Source organism: Cricetulus griseus (assembly GCF_003668045.3).
Source record: "Cricetulus griseus strain 17A/GY chromosome 1 unlocalized genomic scaffold, alternate assembly CriGri-PICRH-1.0 chr1_1, whole genome shotgun sequence".
NCBI classification, from domain to species: Eukaryota; Metazoa; Chordata; class Mammalia; order Rodentia; family Cricetidae; genus Cricetulus; species Cricetulus griseus.
In genome coordinates this window covers 26,856,383-26,879,473 of record NW_023276807.1, presented here as the reverse complement: position 1 = coordinate 26,879,473, position 23,091 = coordinate 26,856,383, and positions in this window count along the sequence as shown.

The window sequence follows — 23,091 nt, the reverse complement described above, 5'->3', positions numbered from 1 at the left end:
GCACACATGTGCCCTGTGTCTCCCCAGGAAAAGCTTTGTCACACAGCATTTAATAACATGGATTATCTTTTATTGCTGTAACCAATTCAAACCCACCACTGCCAGTTCTTTTTCTCTAGCAGTTTTTTTTCAATATAGTTTGATTACTGTACCAGTCACCCACTTACTTGTATAATTGAGTGGCTTGTTTAGAATAGGCAAGATGGAGTAGTCACTGACACAATGTACATTTTGAATATTTTCTTCACATTTAAAAGAAACTGTTTTCATTTATATTGCCCACTGCCACTCACAATTCATTCCCCAGGTTCCATGAATTACTAATCTACTTTCTGCCTTTATATCTGCTCACTTAAATGTTAACAATAATAGAAATATTCTCTTGCTACTGCACTTTGCCTTCCAGGCTAGTTGGCCTGGGATCATCTTTAAGAATGACAATGTGAAGAGAGAGAGAAATTCTGAAGCACTCAGTCTGACATGGATTGTCTCTATCAAACCCCTCCCCTCAATGTTCAGGAATCTGTGCACAGCAGGAAGTGGAATGGTTGCCACAGCCAGCACAGTAGATGACATTAAGAAGGCAGCATCTTCCAGATACAACAGGACTGATACATATATGAATTCATAGAAACAACGAAAACATATACAGACCTGCACAGGCTCAAACGAGACAAAATCCCATCAATGGAAATACATGGACATAAAATCCTACTCCTAACGATACATTCTGGGAAATAGAAAATCCATTTCTTCAATGGAGTGCTGCTGGATATATCCTACCAACCACACTCCAGGGCAGATCCCACACCCAGGAGTTGTTGGTAAATACAAAAAGACTCCATGTTTTTTGTGGGCTTTTTGTTTTTTGTCTTGTTTTGTTGTTTATTTTATTTTGCTGTCTTGCTGATGTTGTTTAGTTTGATTTTATTTTTGGTTTTTTTGTTTGTAAAGAAAGATAGTAAAGGACATAAAGTTGGGTGGGTAGGGAGGTGGGGGAGAATCTAGGAAGAGTTGTGGTAAGAGGATCAACATGATCAAATACAGTGTGTGAAAAAAGGTTTTAAAAATAAAAAAGATTGAATTTCATGCTAAATCCCAGATCTTCTTGGCTACTAGACAAAGCAATTATAAATTATATTAATTGATTTTAAAATAATGCGCTAATATTACCATTGATTCACAGATTAAATATTCTTTAACATTTCATTACATCCCAGTATCTGAACCATATTAGGTAATAAGACATATACATCTATGACATGCTACACCAGCAGTTAGAATTCAACTGGTGTGTACTCATTCACATAAGGGTATTAGACAGACAGCAAAGGATTACTGGCCACAACCCACACCTCCAAAGAAGCTAGGAAACAAGGAGGACCCTAAGAGAGACATACATGGTCCTCCAGAGAAGGAGAAAGATACAAGATGTCCTGATCAAATTGGGAGCATGGGGGGAGGGTAGAGGGAGTTAGGAGAAATAGAATGTGAGAAGAGGAGTGGGAAGAAAACATGAGGGACCAGGAAGATTTGAGTCAGGGGAAGAACAGAGGAGAGCAAGAAAAGAGACACCATAATAGAGGGAGCCATTATAGGTTTAAAGAGAAATCAGGCACTAGGGAAATGTCCAAAGGTATGCAAGGATGTCCCCAACTAAGATCCTAAGCAATAGTGAAGAAGCTATCCTAAATGCCCTTCCCCTGTAATGAGACTGATGACTACCTTATATGCCATCCTAGAGCCTCCATCCAGTAGCTGATGAAAGCAGAAGCAAAGACCCACAGCTCAGCACTCAGGGATCCTGGAATCCAGTTGTAGAGAGGGAAGAGTGATGAGCAAAGGGGTCAAGACCAGGCTGGTAAAATCCACAGAAACAGCTGACCTGAAGAAGAGGGGGTTCATGGACCCCAGACTGATAGCTTGGAAACCAGCATAGGGCAGAACCAGGCCCCCAGAATGTGGGTGTCAGTTAGGAGACCCGTGTAGTCTATGGGGCCTCTGGTAGTGGAACAGTATTTATCCCTCGTCTATGAATGGACATTGGGAGCCCATTCCCCATAGAATACTTTCTCAGCCTAGGCACACAGGGGATGGTCCAGGCCCTGCTCCAAATGATGTGACAGACTTCAATGACCCCCACATAGAAAGCCTCAACCTGTCTATGGAGCAGAAGAGGGATGATATGGGGGTAACTAGGAGGCATGAGAGGATGGGAGGAGAGAGATTGATATATAAAATAACATTTTTTCTAATTTAAATAAAAATAATTTGACTTACAATTCATCCAATTATTTTAACACAGAGGAGTGAAAATAGCAAAAGTGTATGAAGAATTGAACTGATATTTAGATAAACAATTTTCTTCATATAACTTTAATTTTGGAGCAACAGAAAGACAAATGTTTCACTGGGGTCAAATTAGAGTGGATGTCAATATTCTGTTCCCTCTTTTACATGTATATTTGTATAAGTATTTGTAGATAAATGTAGATAAGCTGTTTTTTAAAAAGACTAACTGTAAGGTAAGTTGAATGCAAATATTCCAGTAGGACAGGAAGCCTAAAGACCTCCAGAAACAGTATCAGCTGTTATTTGTGATGACTTACAAACAATCCTATCTGAAAGAAAAGTGATAAAATAAATTATTCTCCCAATTATAAGAAAAGATACCTTTTCTTTAAGTTTTTCTTCAATGATGGGAAAAGCATGGAAAACTAGAGTCTATGTTTTACTGAAAAGGTTACGTAGTACTCTAGAGTATAATGTGATCATTAACTCTACCTGACTGAATATATACAGTGTTTACTGTTTCTTCAAACCCATGCTTTATTTTTTCAGATAATACCTCAATTGTATTTGCTGCCCAGTTACTGCTTGCTGAAATGAACAATTCAATTAAAGTACTGAGGGATTTTATTTTGGTATCCAAAAAGAATTCTAGATAATAGAATTTAAATGCTGTTTCTTCCATAGACTATTATTCCTTAAGTCGGTTTCATATGCTGCTGTATGTCATTCTTATAGAGGTAAAAATAAAAATATAAAATAAGCTCTGCCTTCAAGTAAATTACATTTCTGTACTTTTGGGAATTTATAATTTGGAGACCAATGAATATATCACAAAATGTTATAAAATAAACTATTTTATCCATGTCTGATTTTCCTACACTAAATTGATAGTAAAAAATTTATTAGTGAGGAATTCCTGTGAATATTCTTCATGTATTGATAAAGGGTACCTTTAAAAAGTCAGAAACATGTGAGTGGGCTATGCAATCTAGCCCTGTACAATTTATAGGAGTCTGAAGTGCTATGAAGAATGACTGGCTCATGATTTACAAAGCATCCTCCTTATAGAACCTTAAATACAGCAAGTATCCCTGATCTGACTGCCGGATGGTGGGAATCGCACCACAGATTGCTATATTGCATTAGGACAATTCTGTCTCCCTTCCTTCCCTGTGATTAAGAAGAATCGTTGGCTTCCTTCCACATGCTGCTTCCGCTCGCAGATGAGCATTAGAGAGAATTTGGAAATGGAAGGCCTTTATGTCTGCCATGAACAGGGTCAATTCACTGTGGCAGCTATGAGCTGGTGACATAGACTTATATTGACACAACCCACTTTCCTGCAGCAGAATCACAAAGTGAAAACACCCGGGGCTCTTCTGCCGTTTTCAATAAGATACGAATTTTTCTCTTCCTTGTATTAAGCAGAGATCTGTCATCTTGACTTGTACACTAAATGGTCCATTCTGACTGCCTTGTTTGTGTCCAATCCCAGCCAAGGATCCAGAAACATGTGTTAACATTTGGCATGTTTGGGGGCTAGTTGGAAGGGCCTGAGGCAAGACTCCCTGATGCCTGCTGGAGGCTAGTCAATAATCATTAGCCCTTCAAGTGGAGAATACCCAACATAAACTGTATTTATTTATTTAAAAAAAAATCTTTAAGCCACAGGGAAAGCCATTTTAAAGAACGCAGTTTCCCAGCAGTAACTAGATTGTACAAAGATGCAGTTGTGGTGGAGAGGGAGGCTGACAGAGGGGGCGCCATTTTCAATAGAAAGAAGAAGAGTATGAGGTCATCAAAGTGAATGAGGCCATGTAGGGCAATACCAACACATCCTTGCAATTATGCTGTTCATTGCCAACATTCCAAGATGACCACTCAGAATCAAAAGTTCTCTCTGCAAGGGTAATTCATCCATATTCAAAACACTCTTCTAGCTTAGAACAAAGCATCATGTTGGTGAAATTAAAAAGTTAAATAAAATTCTGATCTGTTTATAACATTTGCTCTGAGAAATGGAGTCTTCTATGATTGATAAAAGCAGGAAAAAAGCACAAACATCTTATAAATATCAGCTAGACTATATTTATATACAGAAATATACCTTCATATTTCCACTAGGAAAATAAGGATTACTATTGTGTGAAGAACTTATTATACAAAAAGTCACATTTCTTCCTGTGTTCATTATTTCTCTAAAATTGACATACCTCTCTATACTGTAGTCTCCAATCCAACAGCATGTCATGCAGAAGTCTTGTAGTGAGTTCAGGAGCACATGGAATTCATTCCTAGGGAGTTCAGGAGCACATGGAATTCATTCATTCCTTAACTAAGCAAACCAGTACAAGTGACTTTCTAAAATTCATGTGCTTATAAGAAAGTTACTTCAATGATTACATTACTGTCTTCACTATACAAGATATTACTGAGCCGGTTCATTGAGCTCCTGGAAAACTTATCAACCTAACTTCTCTTAAGAATAGATGGTGATCTGGAAGTCTGAGCAAAATAAACCCTTTCCTCCCCAAGATTCTTTTGATCATAATTTCTTATCACATCAATAGAATGAAACTAGAAAATGAATAAAAATCCTAAAAGCATATGCTAAAGAAAAAAGTTTGAGATGCCAACAAGAAGTAAATAATTTAAGGGGACGGCACTAAAAGATCCAGAAAATGGAGGCAGAATATTAGTACTGGATGGGAACTGGGAGATTTAGAATTTGCATTAAGCTCAAAGTGCAGTAAGGCCAGGTACCATTCATAAAGAAAAAAACAAACAAACAAGGAATCTGGGGGAAATTCATTGTGTCTCCCAGCAATGCCTGGCTGATGTCAATGAAAGAACAGAAGGATAGAGAGTTGCAAAGCAAAGCAGAAAGTATAGTTAATAAAATAATGGAATGGGATTTGAAAGACACAAGACAGCTTACCCTAGCATTAGTAACTGGATTAGGAAGTGTATAAATCAGGTGAAAATAATGGAAAGCCAAGGTGATCCAAACATTGATTTAAATATTACTTCTAAGCAACTAACTACCTCTAACACTATCAAACCTACTTAAGTCCTACCGGTAGTATCTGTTGTATTTTGTGGGAAAACTATGAAAATACAGCTTAATGTTCTATCATTGCATGAATTGATAGTGTGTAGGGTACAGGAAACTCACAGAGATTACTGTTCAACTGGTATTCAGCAAAGGTTCCATAGTGTTAGTATTATTATTAAGTTGATCCTGCAATATCATAAAGGTATTTTATCTATATTATTGCATTTTATAATACTTTATAGCTTTGCCAAAATAAGTTATTATGCCAAAACTCAAATGTAAGAATACCTTTATGTTTCAGTTAACATATATTCTTCAAGTTGTGAAAATATGTACTGGTTAGTCACTGTTTCTGAGTATGGATACACACAGATGTTTAGCATCATGACCCATGACATAAGAGAACAGAGTGTGTGGATTGTTCAACATAACAGAAGACTTCTCTGGTTTTCAACATCCATCTAAAAAACATCAACCTATACAGAGCATATAAGCCCAGAGTACTTGATAGTCATTTAAATGCAACTTTCCATATATTGCAATCAATGATATGCATTAAGATGTTTAAACTAGACATAAAAGGTGAAATGTTTAGAACAACAGACTAGGAAGCTCATTGAGGAAATTGTCTTCTATGCAAGCTTGAGAAGTTGAATTCAGAATCCCATAAACCATTTAAATGTTGGGTACAGTGGTGGCCTGTAGTCAGTCTGTTTGGAAAGATGGAAGCAACATGCCACCTGGAGTTCAATGGCTAGCCAATCTATCAAAAAAAAAAAGGTGTAAAGTCACTAAGAAAGAGACCTGCTATCAACTTCTTTTTTCTGTTCATACACATAAAGACAAACAATACACAAATATAAACAATTACTCTCAGCACCAACCTGTGGCCTACACACACAAACATAACACATACATGAAAGAAAGCACACTAAAATACTCCATTTTGAACTCAGTTCACTCCATCTTTGTTTCAAACCTGGTAGTAACTTTAGTCTTCCTGATGTCACAAAAAAAACCTATCATATATTCTTTTCTTTAGCAAAGGAGTATTTGGAATGCTACCACATCCAGTCCTGATTTAGAGATAGTGGTCTTCTGAAGGAAAGCTGCAGAGGGCTTACCATGGATAGTTAGCTTAGTGTGGTTGAATAGACTAATAAATGAATGCATAATGAAAGACTTGGTAGACATACAGTGAGATCAATTTCTTACTTTTCTTATTCTAAAGTGTAGAATTATTTCAAAATGAATGATAAGCAAATTACAGCTCCTCCTCCAAGGGAATTTAAATTTACTATATCCTTTCCCATTAGGTGACAACTTTCAAATATATCATAAAATATAATAAAAACTTCCTTCCCCTTTTATAACCTGATGTTCCAACCAATCATCATTTTTAAATTTGAATGAGTACTCCTCTTACAATCCAAAAAGTAGCCTTTTACTATAGATCTTTTTAAACACAGACACACACACACACACAAACACACACACACACACACACACACACACACACACACACACACACATTTCCACATGCACACACAGAGCAAGCTACTTGAACTGTGAAGCAAGAAATCATAACCTTAATTCTACCTGGGCCAATTAGAATGCTGACAGTATAGATATATTTTGTTGGTTTACTCTCTCATGGAATTTCTAGGAAAGACTAAATTGCAGAGCATTTATAATTTAGTGGGATTTTCTTGAATTAGAAATTATTTTTCCATTTGACAAAATGGTATTGCTACTGGGACTGAGGAAAGTAATATAGCCACTGAGAGAAACTCTTCTCGTGGGCAACATACATGTGCCCTTCTGTAGATAATGCCTGTTGAAAGTTGTGGCATTTGTCTAAGAAAAGCAACCCCCTCTGTCCTGTTTCTAGAAATTAAAATCTTCATAAAAGAGAAAAATACTGGAATGCAAGATTTACAACTCATATCAAAACACTCTGGTTGCATCAAGAGGGCAGTTTTCATTCATTAAAGAAATCAGACTAATTAATATTCTCAAAGGGTTATATAAGCAGAGTGGTATAGGGAGGTGGCTCTATGGGAAGAACACTTGCTATAAAAGTATGAGAAGATGAATTTGAATCTCCAGTGAACAGGTGAAGATCCAGGCATGTCTCTCGTGTTTCTACCTGCCTGTGACGCAAAAAACAAAACAAAACAAAACAAAAATGTTGGTCAGAGACAGGCAGATCTCACGAGCTCTCTAGCAGAAAGCCTGGCAATAAAGGGTGCACCTATGGTTCAGTGAAAGATGTTGTCTCACTGAAATAAAGTTTGGAGGTGTAATCATAAAAGACACCTGAGCCAGGAAGTGGTGCACACCTATAGAGGCAGGAAGATCTCTGAGTTCAAGGCCAATCTGTCTATGGAACTAGTTCCTGGATAGCCAAGGCTATACAGTGAAGTCCTGCCTTGAAAAAAAAAAGAGGAGAGGAAGAGGGAGGAATGGAGGGAGGGAGAGATCTGAATCCTACATTGAGCTCTGTATACATCAGCATGGATATCTGAAGTTAAAATTTCACTTGTAGGTCAAGCATACGCATGCATGCATGCATGGGAGTGCGCGCACGCATGTGCGCGCGCGCGCGCGCGCACACACACACACACACACACACACACACACACACACACACACGGAACAGAGGGAATCTTGATGTTCATGTGGTACTCAGAAATACTGGAAAAATGTGTGATGAGAGAGACTCCCCAAAAGAAGGCAATGAATATCATCAAATTGACCATACATGTATCTTATGGATGATGGTTGAAGCATGCTAAATACAATTTATATTTAAATCAAAGAAGATAGCACTGCTTCTTGGGATATTTGATGTCTAAGGCTAGACTATCACATGCTCCCAAGTGCTCATGGTGTGCTCAGGCTTTTTATCTTTCCCTAAAGAGCTATTACTGCCTTTGTTTTGTCCTTATATGAGTAGTTTTTCTCCTGTATTTCATGTTCCTTTGGTTCTACACAGAAGCACCTTTCCTTACTATCATCTAGTCCTAGAAACATAACCCGATTACATTCCTCCAGGTTAAATTCTCTTTTCCTGACTTTGCTGGAAGAATTTGGCTACTGAAGATGGGAATAACTATCCCAGCTTTATCAGATTGCTCACCCTGCATCTGCTCAGACTTTGTCTTACTTTCTGGTTTTCTCCTCACGAAAACATTTGTGGAAGACTAGTTTGTGTTTTCATTCCCTGTCTGTCTTAGACTGGGCCCAGAACCCCAAAGTGGAACATCCAAGAACTCTAAATATCCATTCCTCTAATAGAGGAAAAATAAGTTTATTCTATACATCAGTTGTCCAATCAATAAACATTTGTTCATCTCTTACTGGTAATGTCCTGCTTTCTTTATCATAACTCAGGCAATGACTCTTCTTCCTCATTCTCAGTAGAAAAAAAGAAAATTAGCATAGTGTATTAGTGTACACTTCAATAAATTATGATGTCATTAGTAGTTAGGTCTCTGTGGATTTCAGGGACACGCTGGGAAATTTGTACATTAGGTCAATTTTCCATATTCTACTATGAGATAGAAATTGTCCAAATCCAAAAAACATTGCAGTTCTTTCATAGCAGGCTCCTGTTTCAAGTATTCAACCATTGTGTTAGAGATAGAAGTGGTCATAGACCATAAATAAATAATGTGAGTCATTGTTTCAGAATGGCAGAAGCTTTAATTTGTAGTCTGTTTTTTGTCAATACTTGTTATAAATAGTTTATTTATGGGCTTTTAATATTTCACAAGCTCTCCCATTTCCTCATATTTGGATTGGGTATTCTTGTTTGTTTGTTTTTCAAAACATGGTTTCTCTGTGAATCCCTGGCTGTTCTGGAACTCTTTGTGTAGACTAGTCAGGCTGGCCTCAAACTCAGACATCCACCTGTCTTTGCCTCCTGAGTTCTATGATTAAAGATGTGTGACATCACATTCTAGTTTCTTTTCATATTTGTTTGTGATTCCCACATAACCTAAATGTCTCTTTGCACAAATTAGAAAACAAGGCAGCATGTGCTCTCTGAGCCAGCACTGTAGAGAAAGACCAAGCCTTGGTGAGAATGTGTTCAGAAATTACTCCTTCTGTACAAGTGGATTTAATAACTATGCTTCTTGGTAGCAAGTGGGTAATCAGAAATGGCAGGAAATTGGGAGGGTAATGTGGGGGTGGGGTCTTGGAGGAGTTGAAGGAAGACAGGAGTGAGATATGACCAATGCATATAAATACAGCATATAAATGCTGTGTCTAGGCTGGGGATGATGGCCCTGTGGCTCAGTTACATTCTTTGGTTTAGACTTAGTGACAGAACCCAGCTTAAATTTCAGGTCCCAGTTGCTAGATTTGCAAGGTGCAGAAACAGTTCCAGGTAAGAAAGGCAAGAGTAACTTAGACTTTGCCTTTCCTCATGTCTATCATAGCAAGTTTCTTTCTACTTCAGCAAATAATATGTACCTCCATGTCATCATGAATTACATTCCCAATAGAAAACCCAGTGTTTTTTTTCCCTGTTAGGATCCATTGTTCTTTTTTTTCCTATTGTTGGCTTTCATTCATTGATTGATGCTTAGGATGTCCCACTTGCTGGATTATCATAAGCTGTACTTTGTAATTTTTTTTTTGTTTCACTTACCTGTGTCATATTCAGCCAAGAGTTTGAAAACATCTGTGTAGAGCAGAAACTAATCGCCAGAGTGTGAATAGACATGAAGTAATAGTTTCACAATAGAATACATCAGGTATAGTCAGAAGGTTGGAAGCATTTTCTCATACAAGTTTTCATATTACTGTGAAATTTGATGTTATGGATCATTCTGACATCTTCATATTGGGTTGTCCAAGATTTTTATGCTCTGAAAATTCTGGCATGTGAGGAAGTTGCACCATAAAATTCTACTCCATTTCCTCTGAACTCTCATCATGACTACGTGGTTTGATGCCACACCATTAAGTCCATCAATATATTCACTTTCTTGAGAAAGTGATTAAAACAGATTGAAAATACAAAAGGTAACAACACATTTAACAACATTTTCTTGACATATATCATGTTCTCTAATGTTTTGCTGAATCTTGAGCTATGATACTTCTTAAACATGATACACAGGAAATATTTTCTTTCTTATTTTATTTCATATGGCATGAGGTCAAATAATATAATGACAAAACTTATTTACAAACTAAGATTTCTCTAACAGAAATGACAGTGATCTGTATAAAAGGAAACATAACTTCCCACAAAAGTTCATAACTACCCACAAAATTCTGTGACAAGAAGCCATCTTATTGATGTGGCAATGAAAGGACTGGTACTCAAAGTACAAATTGTTGATAGAAAGTGATTTGTACTGGAGGGTTACAATACTGAAAATCCCATTGATAGATGATTCATGGTAACTAAAATTATCAGTGGTCCCAAAGGCTACTTAATAATCTACCTGAAACTGCAAATATATTCATAAGAAAAAATTGTAAGAAATCTTTTACATTTTAAACTAAAGTAGAATTAGACCTTTTAGCATCACCTGCAAGGAGAAAGCTCTAGGATGAACCCAGCATCCTGAATGTCAGGGCAGAGAATTTTATTTGAAACCATGGAGCACAGTCTCCTTTGGGTTCAGATGAGGGACATTAAGGGTAATAAAGGATGAATACCTGTATCTTCCACCACCAAAAGTCTGTGAAAGGCTGCTTTAGATCCACTGCACACTGGTTTTCTTTCCCACCCCCAGGCACACATTCCTTCTGGAGTTCAGATCTGTAGAAGATCTGGCAGAAGGCTTTGCTTGAGTCTGTTTTTGTTACACTGATAATTTGCTTTTTGTGATGCTTGCAAAGCATCCGTTCTAAGTTTGAAGCATACAGCCCACCCACTGAGACAAAGTGTTCATTTCTTGGCTGAGCATATGCCTGATTCTTGGAGAGAATGTGAGGAGAAGTAAAAAGGGCTCTAGGGTTGAGAAAAATAAAGAATTATTTAATGTTGAAAAACCAAGGCTTCCTAATAATAGCAGTTAGACTGTACCTACATAATATCCAAACATGGGTGAAACATATTTTATTTTTTCATTCATTCCGTCCTTCACTATTCATACCTTCCTGCATACATACTACTAAACTTGCTATCAGCTTACTCAGCTTTTTGTGTCTGAGTGATTTTATGATGAAGGGATGGGAAGCTTGGTTTGATGAATATTACATCTTCAGAAGGCCTGCAACTGGAAATCCTGCTATTTCATGTAACTTTTAGAGTACCCCATGACCTTTCTATAGACATACATTATTTAGGTCATTAAGACTCAGTCCTACCCTAACATGTTGACTCTCACCCACAGGCTTTGTGACAGGGAAAGAGGCCCTTCAATAGCCAGGCATGTTAAACTACATGAAATATGTCTGCATCATTCCCTAGAATTGCTAAACACACTAGCTTGCTGTAACTGCTTTCTAGCATCACAAATCTTTAGTCTAGCTACCATATACACACATTTGCTAATCTAGAAGACAGATGGGAAAAAAGGAAAAACTACAGTGGGAATATAATTAAAGATACTCAATCAAACTTAAACAAAAGATGCACATGCATTGGTAATGAGATTAGCAGTAGTAAATTAATTTACGTTAAGAAAACAGAATAGAATTTCAGAAAAGCTGACATTTAGACTTAAGTTGCCTAAGATGATAGAACTGTCATGAGAAAAGTTAGGGAGGTAGTTTATTCCACTTAGAAGAAATGCCACATGGGATGAACAAAAATCAGTGATGAGTTAGGTGGTCCTAAGAATAAAAAGTAGGCCAGTATGGCAGAGGATGAGAAGCTAACAGAAAGCAGTACCAGAATATGTCAAAACAGAAGACTGAATAAGATCCTGCAAATCCTTGTAGGCTGTGATAGTATCATTCTGTAAATTAATCTGCCAGATTCTTATTTATGGCTATGCAGATGGAGAACAATCAATTAGATTCCTAAGACCAAATGTATACAGCCACACATTAAAGATGAGGCTAACAAGAGTTAAAGTGTATATTCAATATTTACTTGGCAGATGCAGCTAAGTTTTGAATCCTATGAGATTTCTTATAAAGAAAAATGTACATATCCATGAGATTGTAACAATATATTTACAAGTCAATACAATGAAATGATATTGATTTCTATGACTTTTTTCTAGGGCACTATTAAAATGTATATACAACTAAAGTGATTGTGTCTGCTGTAGTAGCAGTAAAAGGCAATCTACTCATTTTGGCCTGTGTACAAACCCATAAAATGAAATCCATAACTGGAAGATGTATTTTATCTGAAAATAAGATATTCAGCATGAATATTTCTATTAAACTATTAAGTCCTAATGCAGATAAGGTGCTAAAGAGATGGCTCAGGGAAGAAGAACACTTGTTGTTCTTTCGGAGGACTCAGGTTCAGTTATCATCTGTACCTCCAGATCCATGAGATCCAGCATCAGGCATGCCCTTAGTACACATACATACATACATGTGGGCAAAATATTCATAAACATAAAATAAAATAAATATTTTAAGCAATTAAGATAAAAAGGAACCTAGAATGGTGCTAGCAAGATGGCTTGATGAGTAAAGATCCTTGTTGTCATGCACTATAACTTGAGTTTTGTCCCCCCAAATCGTATAGTAGAAAGAGAAAACCAACAAGTTGTACTCTGATCTCCACAAACTTGCTGTAGAAATTCCTCTCAAATAAAGTTTTATAAGGGGTTTTGAAGGAAACTCGGGGTGAAATACACAAATATTTGCTGGCAAAATATCAAGTAAAAATGTTCATTTCTGTCTCAAGTCTGTCACAGTTTTGCCTGAGGCAACCTCCTCTTAAAACCAAAATCATGATACCCACCCATAGAGCATGGATTAAAAAGAAAGAGGAAGAGTCTCAGCTTCTATCAATCTGGAAACGTTTTAATTTTGGTCTTGGCATCCAACATGAGGCACATACACAGAGCCCCCTGCAGAAGCCCATGGCTCGCAGTGTACAGAGGCAAGGCTTTTTTAGGAGACCCCACTATGCAACAGAGCACTTGTGGGAGACTAGATACAAATGCCTAGCACAGTGTGGACTGCAAAACTTCACAGAATTGGGGCAGTAAATTCAACTCCTACTTGTCGCCATGAGGCTAGGCTCTCAGGAAACCGAGGGAGATGAGTCAACCACCAGAAGCCTAAGGCAGAGGACCTAACATCTGCCTCACAACTTAAGGTTTGGCTCACATGGCCAGAGAACACTGGAGATGTGCAGGATGCACAGAAAGCCAGAGACAGAAACTCTCTCAAAAGATACAATATCTAGGTATAGACAATCATAAAGAATAGTTTGTATTTAAAGGTAAAGTTATATAAAAACATGACACACAAGAATTAGAACTATTATAACACATTTTGAATTTATTGAATGCTAATCAAGAGAATGGCAACTGCTTGGAGATATTGGATTATGAAAGGAACTGAAAAATTAAACCAGCTTGTATAATTTAAGGATGTCTTGGCTTAAAAATAGAAGTTGAGAAATATGTTTAGCTCAGGGAGAGGTTGTGCTTTTGTTTCCACATGAAACAAAAAGCTATAGATTCCTTAAAAATTAATAAAGATCAAATTTGTTTGGGGATACCTAAGGATCTTGGTTGCAGACATGAGGAGAGAAGCTAGGAAACACTACAAGACAGGTGACATATAAGCTGATCCCTCAACATGGGAACAACTCTGAGACTCGGTGAGACGTGATAATTTCTGTTGACTACAGAGTCCTGATGACAGTTTTGTTATACAGTCTTATATATAAAGGACTTATAAAGTTGACAGATGCATTTGATCTGCTCAAATATAAAACAGAAAATCATCTTTAGCTGACTAGTGCACACCTCACTTTCCATACTTGTGTTAATGCAGATATGTATGCTAACTCTAAATGTTCTGTGTTCTCAGAATAAAAGGACCAAACACCAATAAAGACATGACAAATAGCCCAGGTGATCCAGCCTCTAAGAATGTCTCTGTTGCAGTTTACTCAAAATTCTGCATCCAGAACAACTTCAAAGAAGCTAGCTGAAATGGTCCAGCCTCACACACTACTCCAGCCAGAACTTCAGATAAGCCCTAATCTTTGCCATCACACAGAGACTGGATAATAGCTATCTCTCCCAGGACTTGACCATTATCCAAGTTTCTCATGATCCCCTATAAATGCTGTCACACCTATATAACAGGAAGCAATCTAGAGAACATGACACCCATGTTCCCAAGAGGTGGGCTTGGTGGTCATTCAATGGATTATGGATGTTTATCATTATTTAGGGTATTGGTTGCAAGGTGTTGTTGGTCATGGTCAGGGGGAAAGCTAAGCAATGGAAATTAGATTTAGGGATCACTTTCTGAAGGGATAAAAGGGAGTGTGCTATAGAAATGATAGGGAATTTATTAGATTATTAAATCTACTTTTAAACTAAAAAAAGCAACTACTAGCCTTAAATATTTTACATTGGCATGGATTTTTGTATACTGATACGAATTTGAGGTTATTCTTGTTATACTTTATACATGTTTCTAATATTGATTAAGGTTATTATAACTATCCAACTCATTTTGAAACATAATATATAGTTCTAGACCTTAAAGGCTATTATTACAAACTGTTTAGGATAATATAAAAATGCAGAATTGTAATTAATAATCTATAACAATAAAACTTACAGCCATATAGGTATGTTACCAATATTAAAAAGATATATTTTCGATAGAGAAGTAATCTTCAAACACTTCAGAGACTTAAAGAATATGGCATTTAAGATGTTTTAATATACATAAAGCTTTTCATGAGAGTGAGACACATCTGCTCCTGGCAGCACCAATTTACTTCAAAAAAAGGATGGGCATAGAAGAATGCCCATGTGGAGTTTGCTTTTATTGTGGCAAAGCTAGTAGGGCAAGAAACTATCCTTGCCTCAACTTCTGACAGTATGCTGTCCAAACTGGACAAGCATGACACAAAAGAAGACAGGTGCTTAACTTAGGCAAAACAAAGTAGACAGTCCTTCAAAATTCCTGCTTCACAGAAAACTGTCATCCTAGGTCTCTAGGCCAAAAATTATTGCCTCAATGTTTCAGAGGAATCTTGGTGTGATTGTCCAGGCTACCAGATGTCTGTCATTTCTTAATTTTGGAAGTTGCTTGCTCTGCACTTCCTGGTTTTTCTTTGTTTATTTAAATTCTTTAATTACTACTTATATTTACATATCCACCCCCATTCCCTTGCCCTCCCATGTTCCCCACCAAGCCCCTCCAACCCAACCCTCAACTCCTCCCCAGGGATAGTGGCCTTCCACCAGGGACCCTCAAAGTCTGTCATATCATTTGGGGGAGGGCCCAGGTCATCCTTGTTCCTGCTTAACCAGGTAATATTTACTCTTTTGGGGTCTTTGATGGGAATTAAAGACTAGATATACAGTTTCCTCTGTTACCAATTCAGATTAAAAACATAAACGATATAAAGTTGATAAGGTTGAGATAAAAAAGCTTAAGTTGTTTATTTAAGAAAATGTTTTACGATCTAAAAGAATATTTTTAGGCTGGTAATACAAGACATGATAAAAAGTAAATTAGGTACAAAGTTTGGACTCACAAAGATAGGATAGATAATGGAATATTTTCTCTGACTTTGCCAAATGCAAATGGACCACAAATGGTGGATATAATTCTTACGTGATAATTGTTCCTATTGTATATAGTTTTACTACGTTAGAGTTAAAAACTTCCATTTTTTAGACAAAAGGGAAAATGTTGTAGCATATCTGTACACTGTATGAATATGTATTATTGTGATTGATGTAATATGAAACTGAATGACAAGTAGCTAGTCAAGAGGTATAGGCAGGACTTCAGGGCAGAGAGAGAACTATAGGAAGAAGAAAGCAGAGTCCACAGCCAGCCTTGAAGGAAGTAGGATGGGCAGTATGGAGATGCAGTAATGAGATGTGACAGAATGTAGATTAATATAAATGGGTTAATTTAAGTTTTGAAGGCTAGTTGAGACAAGGCTAAGCTAATGGTAAAACTTTCATAATTAATAATGAGTCTCCATGTCACCATGGGCTCTTCTTTGTACAATAATGGGTAAATCCATATATAAGTAAATTTTTGAATTTTTCTTACTATTTAGTGAGAAGAATTCTAGTTTTTTTTGTTCAGATCTCAGATCAACTCATTCAATTTCTGTTTGGAAATCAACAGTCTTCCAGATTAACTGTACCCAATCCTGTAATGAGCGTGTGCTTTTCTGATCTCCCTCCCCTTGAAATCACTTAGATGGTGGTCAGGGAATGAAGATTAATTTTAATAGTTGCCTTAGGCAAGCAATTCAGAAGGCAGATCTCCTCTTTAAATTTTATGTCTTGCTAAACCAATTATGAAATATAAATGACTTCCAGATTATCTCAAATCAAAAATTTCTTGACTACAGGATTGTCCCATCTAAAAATGACTGCTTAAAATAAATGAACTTTTGTCTCATTTTATAGGACCACTCTGTCTCTGAGATACAATAGAAGCACTTCTGGTTAGAGTATATACAGTTCCTCTCTGAGTCACTCATGAAGAGGAGTAGGGGAGAAGAAAAAGGACTGGGGAGTGGTCTCGGGAGACATCTGTGTAATCACAAGGAACTTTATTCGATCACCAGAACCAATATTAAAAGCCAAGTATGGTGATGTGTACTTGTGATCACAGTGCTGGGAAAGAGAAGCTAGGAAGTGCTGTGCTTGCTGACAGACCAGCCTAGCCTCACTAGTAAACTCAAGGCCAATGAGTCAGTCTTTCTCAAACAAACAAGGAAGACAGATGCTGAGGAATAATATCAGACCCTCAGGCCCTCACATGCACCCTTACTCCCCATACACACATTCAGATAGTAGGGAGGTTTTGAATTTCCTCAATATTCAGATCAAAAAAGGAGACTGGAAAAGTTTAAGTTATTGAACCTTTAGTTTTGTTTATGAGAAAGAATGGAACATTGTTCAATACAAGGAGAGAGCTCAGGGAAAGAAAAGACTACAAAATTTAAAATATCAAGTATTACATTACACTGGTGATGAGGATGAAAGTGGTGATAGATTGCTTTCTGACATATTTCAAGGCCCCAAGAGTTTCAATACTCAGCAGTGTGTGTGTGTGTGTGTGTGTGTGTGTGTGTGTGTGTGTGTGTGTTCCAATGAGATTGTCCTAATACTTTTTAAAGATCTTCAGAATAGTTCATGTTAAAGAGACATAACACACAGCAGGAAACAGTCAATAAGCCTCCAGTGCAGGACAACACCAGATGCACAGGTCCACATAATGGGAAGAACTATGGATTTCTACTTTCTTAACCTATTACACAGGGTAATACCACTTCATCCTGAAATCTCAGAATTACATATCTTGCTACATAACACCAAAGATATTATCATAAAAAGTATTTCAAATGAATAAAAATAAAATAAAATAAATGAATATTTTAAATGGACTGTTTAATGGTTACCAGTTTGTAAACCAAGACTTCAAGGACCATGTTTCTGGTGTCATTGCCCTCTGCTGTGTCTTCATAATTTAGGAAAAGCTCTTCTTAAAATTAGGAGATAGAAAAAGTTGACTATTTACAAAAAGGGAGGAAAAATAGGCACATATCAAGTAAATTCTTGATGTGCAATGTAAATTCAAAGTCAAAGCTTTTAGATTTGGGTTGGCCATTGTCTGCTCTCAAAAATCAAGAAACTATCATAGTGGCTTAGAGTTGTATCTATAACTTGAAAAATCACAAGTAATTCTTGCCTTAACAATTTATCAGTTACAGCATGATTGTGAAGTCATACAAAGCCAAGGAACACTACCTTAGCAACCAAGCATCTAGTGGAACATACCCTTTGAAGACAATATCTCTGGGTAGCTTCTTTTGTGAAGCTTTATGCTTTGGGAAAGTTCTTTCTTGTATAGACTTTAAAATTATTTTTTTTAATAAGGAGAAAAACAGAGTTGTACATGTCACTTTTCAATATACCCCATAATTATTAAGTGTTCAATGAATAGTCATTAAAAATCAACAAAACAAATCTAATCCAAGAACACATCAGAGAAATCATCCACCATGATCAAGAAGGCTTCATTCCAGGGATGCAAGAATGGTTCAACATAGGAAAATCCATCAATGTAATCCACCATATAAACAGACTAAGGAAAAAACACATGATCATCTCACTAGATGGTGAAAAAGCCTTTGACAAAATCCAACACCCCTTCACAACAAAGGTCCTGTAGAAATCAGGGATAACAGGAACATAAATTAACATAATAAAAGCAATATACAGCAATCTGACATCCAGCATCAAATTAAACTCAATGTGATGCCTCTAAAATCGGGGACAAGACAAGGCTGTCCACCCGCTCCATACCTCTTCAATATTGTCCTTTAAGTTCTAGATAGAACAATAAGAAAACAAAGGCAATAAAAGGAATACAAACCAGAGAGGAAGAAGTCAAACTTTCACTATTTGCAGATGATATGATAGTCTACAAAAGTGATCCAAAAAACTCTACCAGGGAATTCCTACAGCTGATAAACACCTTCAGCAAAGCAGCAGGATATGGGATTAACTCAAAAAAATCTGTGGCCCTACTATATACTGATGACACATTGCTGTAGAAAGAAATCAGAGAAACATCACCCTTTACAATAACGCTAACAAAACAAAGGAAAGACCTGTACTGTAAGAATTTTGAGTCTCTAAAGAAAGAAAATAAAGAAGATACCAGAAAATGGAAAGATCTCCCATGCTCTTGGATAGGTAGGATCAACCTAGTAAAAATGGCAATCTTGCCAAAAGCAATCTACAGATTCAATGCAATCCCCATCCAAATCCCAACACAATTCTTCACAGACCTTGAAAGAACAATTATCAAATTTATATGAAAAAAACAAAAGACACAGGATAATCAAAACAACCCTGTACAATAAAGGAACTTTTGGAGGCATCACCATCCCTGACTTCAAGCTCTACTGCAGAGCTATAGTCATGAAAACAGCTTGGTATTGGCACAAAAATAGACAAGTAGACCAATGGAATAGAGTTGAAAACTCTGATACTAACCCACACACCTACAAACACCTCATTTTTGACAAACAAGCCAAATTTATACAATGGAATAAAAAGAATATCTTCAACAAATGGTGCTGGCATAACTGTATGTGGACATGAAGAAAACTGTAGATAGATCTAAGTCTATCACCATGCACAAAACTTAAGTCAAAATGGATCAAAGATCTCAACATAAATCCAGCTACTCTCAACCTATTAGAAGACAAAGTGGGAAATACCCTTGAATTAATTGGTACAGTATCCTGATTCCTGAACATTACACCAGTAGCACGGACACTGAGGTCAACAATTGATAAATGGGACTTCCTGAAACTGAGAAGCTTTTGTAAAGCAAAGGAGACAGTCAGCAAGACAAAACGGCAGCCCACAGACTGTGAAAAAATATTCACCAACCCCATATCTAACAGAGGGCTGATCTCCAAAATATACAAAGAACTCAAGAAGCTAGTCGCCCAAACACCAAACAACCCAATTAAAAAGTGGGGTACAGAACTAAATAGACAGTTCTTAATAGAGGAATCTAAAATGGCTGAAAGACACATAAGAAAGTGTTCAACATCCTTAGCCATCAGAGAAATGCAAATCAAAACCACTCTGAGATACCATCTTACTCCCATCAGAATGGCCAAAATCAAAATCACCAATGACAGTTCATGTTGGAGAGGATGTGGAGAAAGGGGAACACTCTTCCACTGTTGGTGGGAGTGGCAACTTGTACAGCCACTTTGGAAATCAGTATGGTGACTCCTCAAGAAAATGGAAATCAGTCTACCACAAGATGCAGCAATTCCACTCTTAGGCATATACCCAAAATAAGCATATTCATACAACAAGGACATCTGTTCACCATGTTCATAGCAGCACTATTTGTAATAGCCAGAAACTGGAAGCAGCTTAGCTGCCCCTCAACTGAAGAATGGATAGAGAAAATGTGGTACGTTTACACAACGGATTACTACTTAGCAGAAAAAAAAAAAAAACAATGGAATCTTGAAATTTGTAGGAAAATGGATGGAACTATAAGAAACCATTCTGAGCGAGGTAACCCAAACACAAAAAGACAAACATGGTATGTCCTCACTCATATGTGGATTTTAGACATATAGTAAAGGATTACCAGCCTATAACCACACTGCCAGAGAAGCTAGTAAACAACCAGGACCCTAAGACAGACTTACATGGTCCCCTGGAGAAGAGGAAAGGGACAAGATGTCCTGAGTAAATTGGGAGCATGGGAAGAGGGGGGAGCGAGCTACGAGAATGAGAAGGGGAGAAGAGGAGAGGTGAGGAAAACATGAGTGAGCAGAAAGGTTGAGTCAGGGGAATAATGGAAAAAAACAAGAATGGAGATACCAAAATAAAGGGAGACATTTTAGGGTTACAGAAAAATCAGGCACTAGGGAAATGTCTGGAGATCTACAAAGATAACACCAGCTAACAATCTAATCACCAAAGGAGATGCTACCTTAAATTCCCTCCCCTGATAATGAGATTGATGACTGACATATATGCTACCCAATAGCCCTCATCTAGAAGCTGATGGAAGTAGAACCCACAACAAATCACTGAACTGAACTGGAATCCAGTTGCAGAGAAGACAAGTGATGAGCAAAGGGGCCAGACCAGGCTGGTGAAACCCACAGAAACAGCTGACCTGAACATCCAGGAGGTCGTGGTCCCCAGACTGATAGCTAGGATACCAGCAAGGGACTGATCCAGATACCAGGAACATGGGTTTCAGTGAGGAAACCTCAGAAATCTACAGGATCTCCTGTAGTAGTTCAGTACTTATCCCTAGCATAGGTGTAGACTTTAGGAGCCCATTCCACATAGAGGGAGACTCCCTGAGCCAAGACACATGGGGGCAGGCCTAGGCCAAAGGACATGATAGACTCTGATGACACTCTATGGAAGCTTACAAATGCTTCTCGGTTTCAGGAGGTCCCATGTTTTTTATTTTTAATCTCAATGTCTGTGCTACTGGTGTTATGTTCAGGAAGTGGTCTCCTGTACCAATTCATTCAAGGGTACCTCCCACTTTCTTTTCTAAGAGGTTCAGTGTGGTTGGATTTATGTTGAGGTCTTTGATCCATTTGGACTTATGTTTTCTGCATGGTGATAGATATGGATCTCTCCAACAGCTACTGGGAAATATTCCTGGAATCCAGTTGTGGAGAGGGAGGAGAAGTGAGCAAAGGAGCCAAGACTGTGCTGGAGAAACCTGCAGAAACAGTTGACCTGACCTAGTGAGAGCATGGAGACCATAGTCTTAAAGCTGGGGAACCAGGATTGAACTGAACCATGCTGTCTGAATATGGGTAACAGCTAGGAGGCCAGGACAGTCCTTGGGACCTTTAACAGTGGAGCCAGTGTTTATCCCTAGAGCACAAATGTACTTTGGAAGCCCATTCCCTATGGAGGGATACTATTGCAGCCCAGATACAAGAAAGAGGGCCTAGGCCCTCCCCCAAATGCTGTGACAGACTTTGATGGTGCCCCTGTGGAGGGCCTCACTATTCTTGGGGAGTGGGTGTGGGGTGGGTTCGGAGGGAGCATGAGAGGATGGGAGGGAAAGGGAATGGGTGGGATTGTAAGAGTGCTTCTAAAATTTAAAAAAAAAACATATAAGAAAGTACAAACACATAAAGTAATTGTTAAACCCTACCAACATCATGAATTGATAAACTTATTATGTAGAAATACCCATCCTTTTGGAGAAAGCCAATGAAGAAAATGTTAAGCACACATGAGAATGAAGACAAAAGTTTCAGTAATTAATTTTCTCCTTATGACCATCTTTTTCTATATGAATGGAAGACAGGAGGTTTAGGAAATTATGGAAATGCATCATTTATTACTGAATTGATCTGTATAAGACCTATTTTGAAGTTTTTTCTTCCAGAAATAGATATGAATTATTCAACTCTCCATAGGAAATACCCACAACAAACATCTTTAAAATATAACCAATTTAGACTTTGCTAATATGCACTGTTCTGTAGATAGGTGCCTGTGGCTCTGGTTCTGCTCTGAGATAATAAATGAGTTTCCTTTCATTCTGTTATCTTCTTCATTCTGAGACAGTCCTTCACGGTGTCTTCTTTTGTCTGAGTGAAACTATAAAGCTAGTTGCAAAATTGCAGATATCTCTTACATGCCTTTATGTATATTTTGATGAATATATATGATAAATATATGTATATATAAATGGATAAATGTTTGTGTATGTGTATATGTATTTTCATGTGTTTCTGTGTGTGCACATTTGTATGTGTGTGTACATTCATACATGTAATAAAGACTGACCTTGGATGTTTTCCTTAATTGCTATCTACCTTGCATTTTTTATATATTTTTATGTGTATGAGCATTAAAGATTCATGCATATCTGTAGTTCATGTACATGTCGTGTGCTCACAAAGCACAATGGAGGGCATTTGATCCTCTTTAACAGAAGTTACAGACAGTTGTGAGATTTCATTTGGGTGCTGGGAAAGAAAGTCTGGTCCCCAGAAAGATCAGTCAGTTCTCTTAACTGCTGAGCTATCTCTGAAGCCCACCTTCTCT